Here is a 6,040-nt window from a genome sequence, read left to right as displayed (position 1 = left end):
TTTAATGTATCACCATTGTGCTTAATACACTTTTCCTAGCACATTCTAAGTGACACATTTACCTGGAACCTGCCTCTATGGCAGGCTTTTCACATTGATATACTTTACATGAAACTTTCCCTGTGGCACACTTCATATCAGTGAAGCTAAAACTCCAGTCCTCAGATGTTGCTACAACACAGCGCGAATAGGCAAATAAATAATATATATCTCCCTTACTTGAGATGATTCAGTTATCTACTGATTGTTCAACTGACCTATCTACAATATTTATCCACCCCTTAACAGGAAAGAGAATTATACAAATCTCAGCATTGAGATGAGCCCAAAAGTTTATTTAACATTATATAGTCAATATACTGTACATTTGTTGACAACACTGAGAGAAAATAGGAAGGTAAATTATATATAACACTTTATCGAGAAAGGAATACACCACTATACAGCGCTTCACTTTGCAGTGATAGGTTAATACGAAGCTGAAGTCCAACCTCCAAAGATTACGAAACAGTACTGTACTCATCGCGAGATTGTGAGATAGGCGACTGGCGCCATTTTGTTATGCGCAGTTTGGTCTGTTTACAGCATTGTAGTGCACTCAGTGTCTCTCTGTCGTAGTTGGGCACATTTTACTACACTGTTTTACAGGTACTGTACAGCTTTTATAGAATACTAAACTTTGCGCTATTACATACCTTATATATGTTAGTTTAAATGTTTTCAAGTTTTCAAGCACATTGCCAAGTGAAATAAAAGCTAAAACTGCCACGCTCCACTTTAAGGCGGTTTTTGCTTAACAGCAGTTCACCAGTCTCTACACTACTGTGTTGGCGGGGTATTCCTGTATTTATATATCTAAACAAGGGGTCATATCTAAGGGGTCACCACCTAAAAATAAATATGTCCAAGACCGAACTACTTCTAATTCCCCCCTCTAGCTCCACTAGCGCATATCAACGTAGAATCTAGCACAAACTTACTTCACCACCTCCATAGGAGGCAAAGTTTGTAAAACTGATTTGTGGGTGTGGTGAGGGGTGTATTTGTAGGCATTTTGAGGTTTGGGAAACTTTGCCCCTCCTGGTAGGAATGTATATCCCATACGTCACTAGCTCATGGACTCTTGCTAATTACATGAAAGAAAGAAATATGTCCAAGACCGAACTACTTCTAATTCCCCCCTCTAGCTCCACTCCAGTCTCTAATTTTTCTATCACTATTGGCGGCACCACTATTTCCCCATCACCCCAAGTCCGCTGCCTCGGAGTCACACTTGACTCAAATCTGTCCTTCATTCCCAACATCCAACTGCTCTCTTCATCCTGCCGCAACCACCTACGCAATAACTCCAAAATTCGCCTGTTTCTGAGTGCTGAAACTACCAAACAGCTCATCCAATCCCTGGTAATTTCCCGACTTGACTACTGTAACAACTTACTAACTGGCCTCCCTCTCTCCCGCCTCTCTCCCCTCCAATCTGTCCTAAATGCATCTGCCAGACTAATCAACCTCTCTCGACGCTGTTTCTGCTGCGCCTCTCTGTGAGTCCCTTCACTGGCTCCCCATTCACAACAGAGTTAAATTCAAAATTCTCACCCTGACCTACAAAGCCCTCACCAATGCTGCCCCACCCTACCTGTCCTCACTCATCAACAAATATACTCCTGCCCGTCCCCTAAGATCCAACAACGACCTGCTTCTTGCGTCCTTTACCATCCCCTCCTCTCATTCTAGACTACAGGACTTCTCTCGTGCGGCACCAACCCTCTGGAACGCACTTCCTCGAGATGTCAGACTTGCCCCTAACCTCTCCTCCTTTAAACGTTCCCTAAAGACCTTTCTGTTCAGGGAAGCTTATCACCCGACTTATTAACAAACTAACCAATTAACTAACAGTTGCCCTCTATCTCCTCACTAATATCATTCTCACCTCTGCAGTCCCCACCTCCTGTTTCCAATCCTCCTACCCATTTAGATTGTAAGTTCCCACGGGAACAGGGCCCTCAATTCCCCCTGTATTTGTCTGTAAAATTTTGTGTCTTATCGTATTGTTTCTCCACTGTACTGTTATCCCTGTACCCATGGGCAGCGCTGCGGAATCTGTTGGCGCTTTATAAATAAAGAATAATAATAATATCTTTATAGTCACTGAATAACTGCTATAGTAATAGGATTACCTGGCATTGAGACATTTATTATGTTGATAATATCATCGCTTATGAATCCTTGTTTCTCTTAGATTATTAAAAATTGAAGGTATTCAAAATATTAAGTGAACTGGGTGGATGCAAAGATTGATAACATTTTGTCAAATTCTATATAGGATGATGTTTGGTAGATTATATATATATAAATATATATATATATATATATTTACAAGGATTCATAAGCCCTCTCTCCTTTCTCATGTCAGCTCCTGCTTATCTGGCATTTGTTTCTGGATGGCCTCTCACCACATAGAGAGTAACATGTAGCTTCTTCTAATCCCCCCCCCCCCAGCTCTAATTCGATTTCTGACTTTCCTATCACTTTTTAACAGCATCACTATCTCCCCATCACCCCACGTCCGTTGCCTCGGAGTTACACTTCACCCCAATCTGTCCTTCATCCCCCACATTCAATCGCTCTCTTGATCCTGCTGCAACCACCTACACAATATTTCCAAAATGTGTCAATTTCTGACACCACTAAGGAACTAATCCACTCCCTTGTAATTTCTGAACTGACTACTAGAATAACCTACTCACTGGCCCACCTCTCTCCCTTCAATCCATCCTAAATGCCTCTGCCAGACTAATCCACCTTTCCAGTTGCTCTGTATCTGCTGCCCCTCTCTGTGAGTCCCTTCACTGGTTCCCCATTATCAGCAGAATTAAATACAAAATTCTCACCCTGATCTACAAAGCCCTTACCATCGCGGCTCCCACTACCTGTCCTCACTGATTCACAAATATACTCCAGCCCACCCCTTAAGATCCAACAATGACCTGCTCCTTGCATCTTATACCATCGCCTCTTCCCACGCTACTCTAATGCGGCACCTACCCTCTGGAATGGTCTTCCTCGCGCTGCCAGACTTTCCTTTATTCTGCCTTCTTAAAGACATTTTTGTCCAGGGACGCCTATCGCCCAACTCAGTAACAAATTAATTCCACTTACGTAATAATTGCCCTCAACTAACTCTGTATTAACATAGTTTTCACACTTGCAGTTCTCATCTCCTGTTTCTCACCCTCCTACCCATCTAGATTGTAAATTCCTACAGGAATAGGGACCTCAAGTCCTCCAATATGTGTTGGTCAAATGTCTTGTCTCTTACAAATATTGTATCTTATTATTTATATCAACTGTACCCATGGACAGTGATGTGGAATATGTGGGCACTTTATAAATAAAGTATAATAATAATAAATCCTATATTATAAGGCCAGGTATGTTTGTCCAATGCAGTCATGCACAGTAGAGACTGCAGCGTGAGACAAAAACATACCTGGCCAAGGATCAGAGACAGCCGACTGCGCACGAGACAATGCACGTTTCCAAAAAAGGCAGTGACGGCCAGCACCGGGAGGGTTAGGAGGGAGGCGGGTGGGCGGCACCTCGCGGGAGGGGGCGGGAGCGGGTGGGACCGCTATGCTACAGAAATAAAAATGTTGACAGCGGAGGGGGGATGAGGGAGAGGGGAACCAAATGGATGGGGGGGGTGGTCAGAGGGTAGGGAGGGGGAGGGAGTTGGGCAGCTACAAACATACATGTCCTTACACATTTTAAGACTAGTTATGTATATTCTGTATGATGACTTGAGTTGTCATGTGTTCAATATTTAACTGAACAGACCAGTATTTTGAATTGCTGTCCAGTAAAATATATGTAAAAATATTGGGCATGTAAAAGGATTGTTAAACAGTAAATACATGCAAGACATAGTGATGTATTTAAAGCAAAGTTTAGCCTTAAAGGGACATGAAATCCAATGTTATTTCTTTCATGATTCAGATAGAGAATATCATTTTAAACAACTTTCTAATTTACTTCTATTATCTAATTTGTGCAACCACCAATCAACAGCTAGAACCTAGGTTCTCTGCTGCTCATTAGCTTGCCTAGATGAACCTTTCAGCAAAGGATAACAAGAGAAGGAAGCAAACTAAATAATAAAAGTTGTTTATAATTTTGTTTAACACAGCCTTGTTTGGTCTCACTCTCTTTTATTGCCTTTTTTTATATCTTTACCTAACTCTCCTCAGCAGGAAGGATAGATAAAGGGAAACTTAAAGGGACAGTGTACCTCTGTGATTACCTTGTATTTAAACCTCTGCAGAGTGCCCCTTATCGCAGTGCTTTTTACAATCTTACATGTTAGTCAATTAGTGTTGGTTCCTACATAACTCCAATAGAGTGAGCACAATGTTATCTATATGGCACACACAACCTAGCACTGTCTGGCTGTGAAAAGCTAATAAAATGCAACGAGATAAGAGGCGGCTTGTAGAGGCTTAGAAATAGGAAGAGATTTAGAGGTTATAAAGTATATTAATATAACAAATTTAGTTATGCAAAAGTGGGGAATGTGTAGTAAATGCGTTCTGTCTTTTTAAACAGTAAAAAAAAATCAAGTAGACTGTCCCTTTAAGCTAAAACATGGTGGCAACCATTACTTTATAGAAAGTCAGTGGAGTTAAATTACAGTAAAAGGGAACAAAATAAATAATAAAAGTAGATTGCAATTTTTTTTTTAACTACACATAATTAAATATTTTATATCCCTTTATCTGATGGGGTCTCATCTAAAGGCCTATTTTAGAGATATAACTCTTACGGCACAGATATGGGCAACTAATTGACTAATTTAGAAGAAATTATATTCCCAGTGGGGGTGGAAGAGAGGTGCTAAAATGTTTATTTTCAATTGTTAGCTCAGCCTTTGTATTTATGTAGCGAAATACAATAATGAGGTCTAATCTCCCTGTAAGCTCTGTACATTTTCATGGGTTGTGGTTTCAAAGACCAAAAACATTAATTCATATAGAAAAATAAATCTAAAGGTGCAATTTCCCATACATTTTATACTCTGCAGCTGGTATAACAAGTCATTGGAAACACATTAACTGAAAAATAATTTTACAGTACACTGTTTCTAAACAAATTGAGATTTTCATATAAAATGTTTGATTATGTTTAATAAAAAAAGTTTGTAATTTACTTTAATTATTTATGTTACTTAATTTTCCTGTAACTTAAAGTCTGATTAATGGTACAGTGTACTGTCAAATGTACTTTTATTATCTATTACTGCTTAGTTGTATTTTTATCCTTTATTGGATAATAATCTAGGTAGGCTCTAAGGGGCTCAGGAGCATGCACGTTTCTTTAGCACTCTATGACATCAGTGCTTTACAACATTGTAGCAATGTTACACTTTGTTGCAAATACTGCCGCCATAGAGTGCCATCAAGAAAACGATGCAAATTCGATTAGAAGCAAATTGGGAAAGTGTTTAAAATACCATGCTGCATCTGAGCCATGAAAGTTGTTGACTTTACTGTTCCTTTAATAAAATAAAAAAGCATAGGTCACAAAAATAGTAAGCAAAATACTAATTATCACGAGACATATACATTATCACGATACATTCGTATTAATATCTCTTGAAATAAATGAGTGCAGATTCAGATTGCAAAAGGATATTTCATAGACTGAAGTCTGAGCTAAGATCATCAATGTATCAGTCAATTTAATAACAAGCAATTCCAGTACAAAACGTTATTACTGCAAATTATAATCTACACTTTTCTGTCTAAATAATAGAATTATTGTTTTATTAAAAAAAAGTATTCCATGTGAAAAGAGTAACCCAAAATAAAGAATTATATCCCCAAGTGTAATACAAAAATTTACAACAAAAACATTAGGTTCCACCGAGATTTGAACTCGGATCGCTGGATTCAGAGTCCAGAGTGCTAACCATTACACCATGGAACCTCTTCTTCACCAATTCTTGCAAAACGATTTTTCACCGCGGCTACAATGATAATTTGTG

At 39.1% G+C, this 6,040-nt stretch overlaps 1 non-coding gene across 1 annotated transcript; it reads right to left on the bottom strand.

Annotated features, from left to right (window-relative positions):
* Positions 1-5,910: 5,910 nt before the first annotated feature.
* TRNAQ-CUG (transfer RNA glutamine (anticodon CUG)) lies at positions 5,911-5,982 on the bottom strand. The gene has a single exon. It is a non-coding gene; the product is annotated as a tRNA-Gln (tRNA).
* Positions 5,983-6,040: the final 58 nt, after the last annotated feature.

The sequence above is a fragment of the Bombina bombina genome, chromosome 6 (assembly GCF_027579735.1).
Source record: "Bombina bombina isolate aBomBom1 chromosome 6, aBomBom1.pri, whole genome shotgun sequence".
Taxonomy (NCBI): Eukaryota; Metazoa; Chordata; class Amphibia; order Anura; family Bombinatoridae; genus Bombina; species Bombina bombina.
Note: the sequence above shows the minus strand (reverse complement) of the source record. Positions and strands in the feature narration are given on the sequence as shown.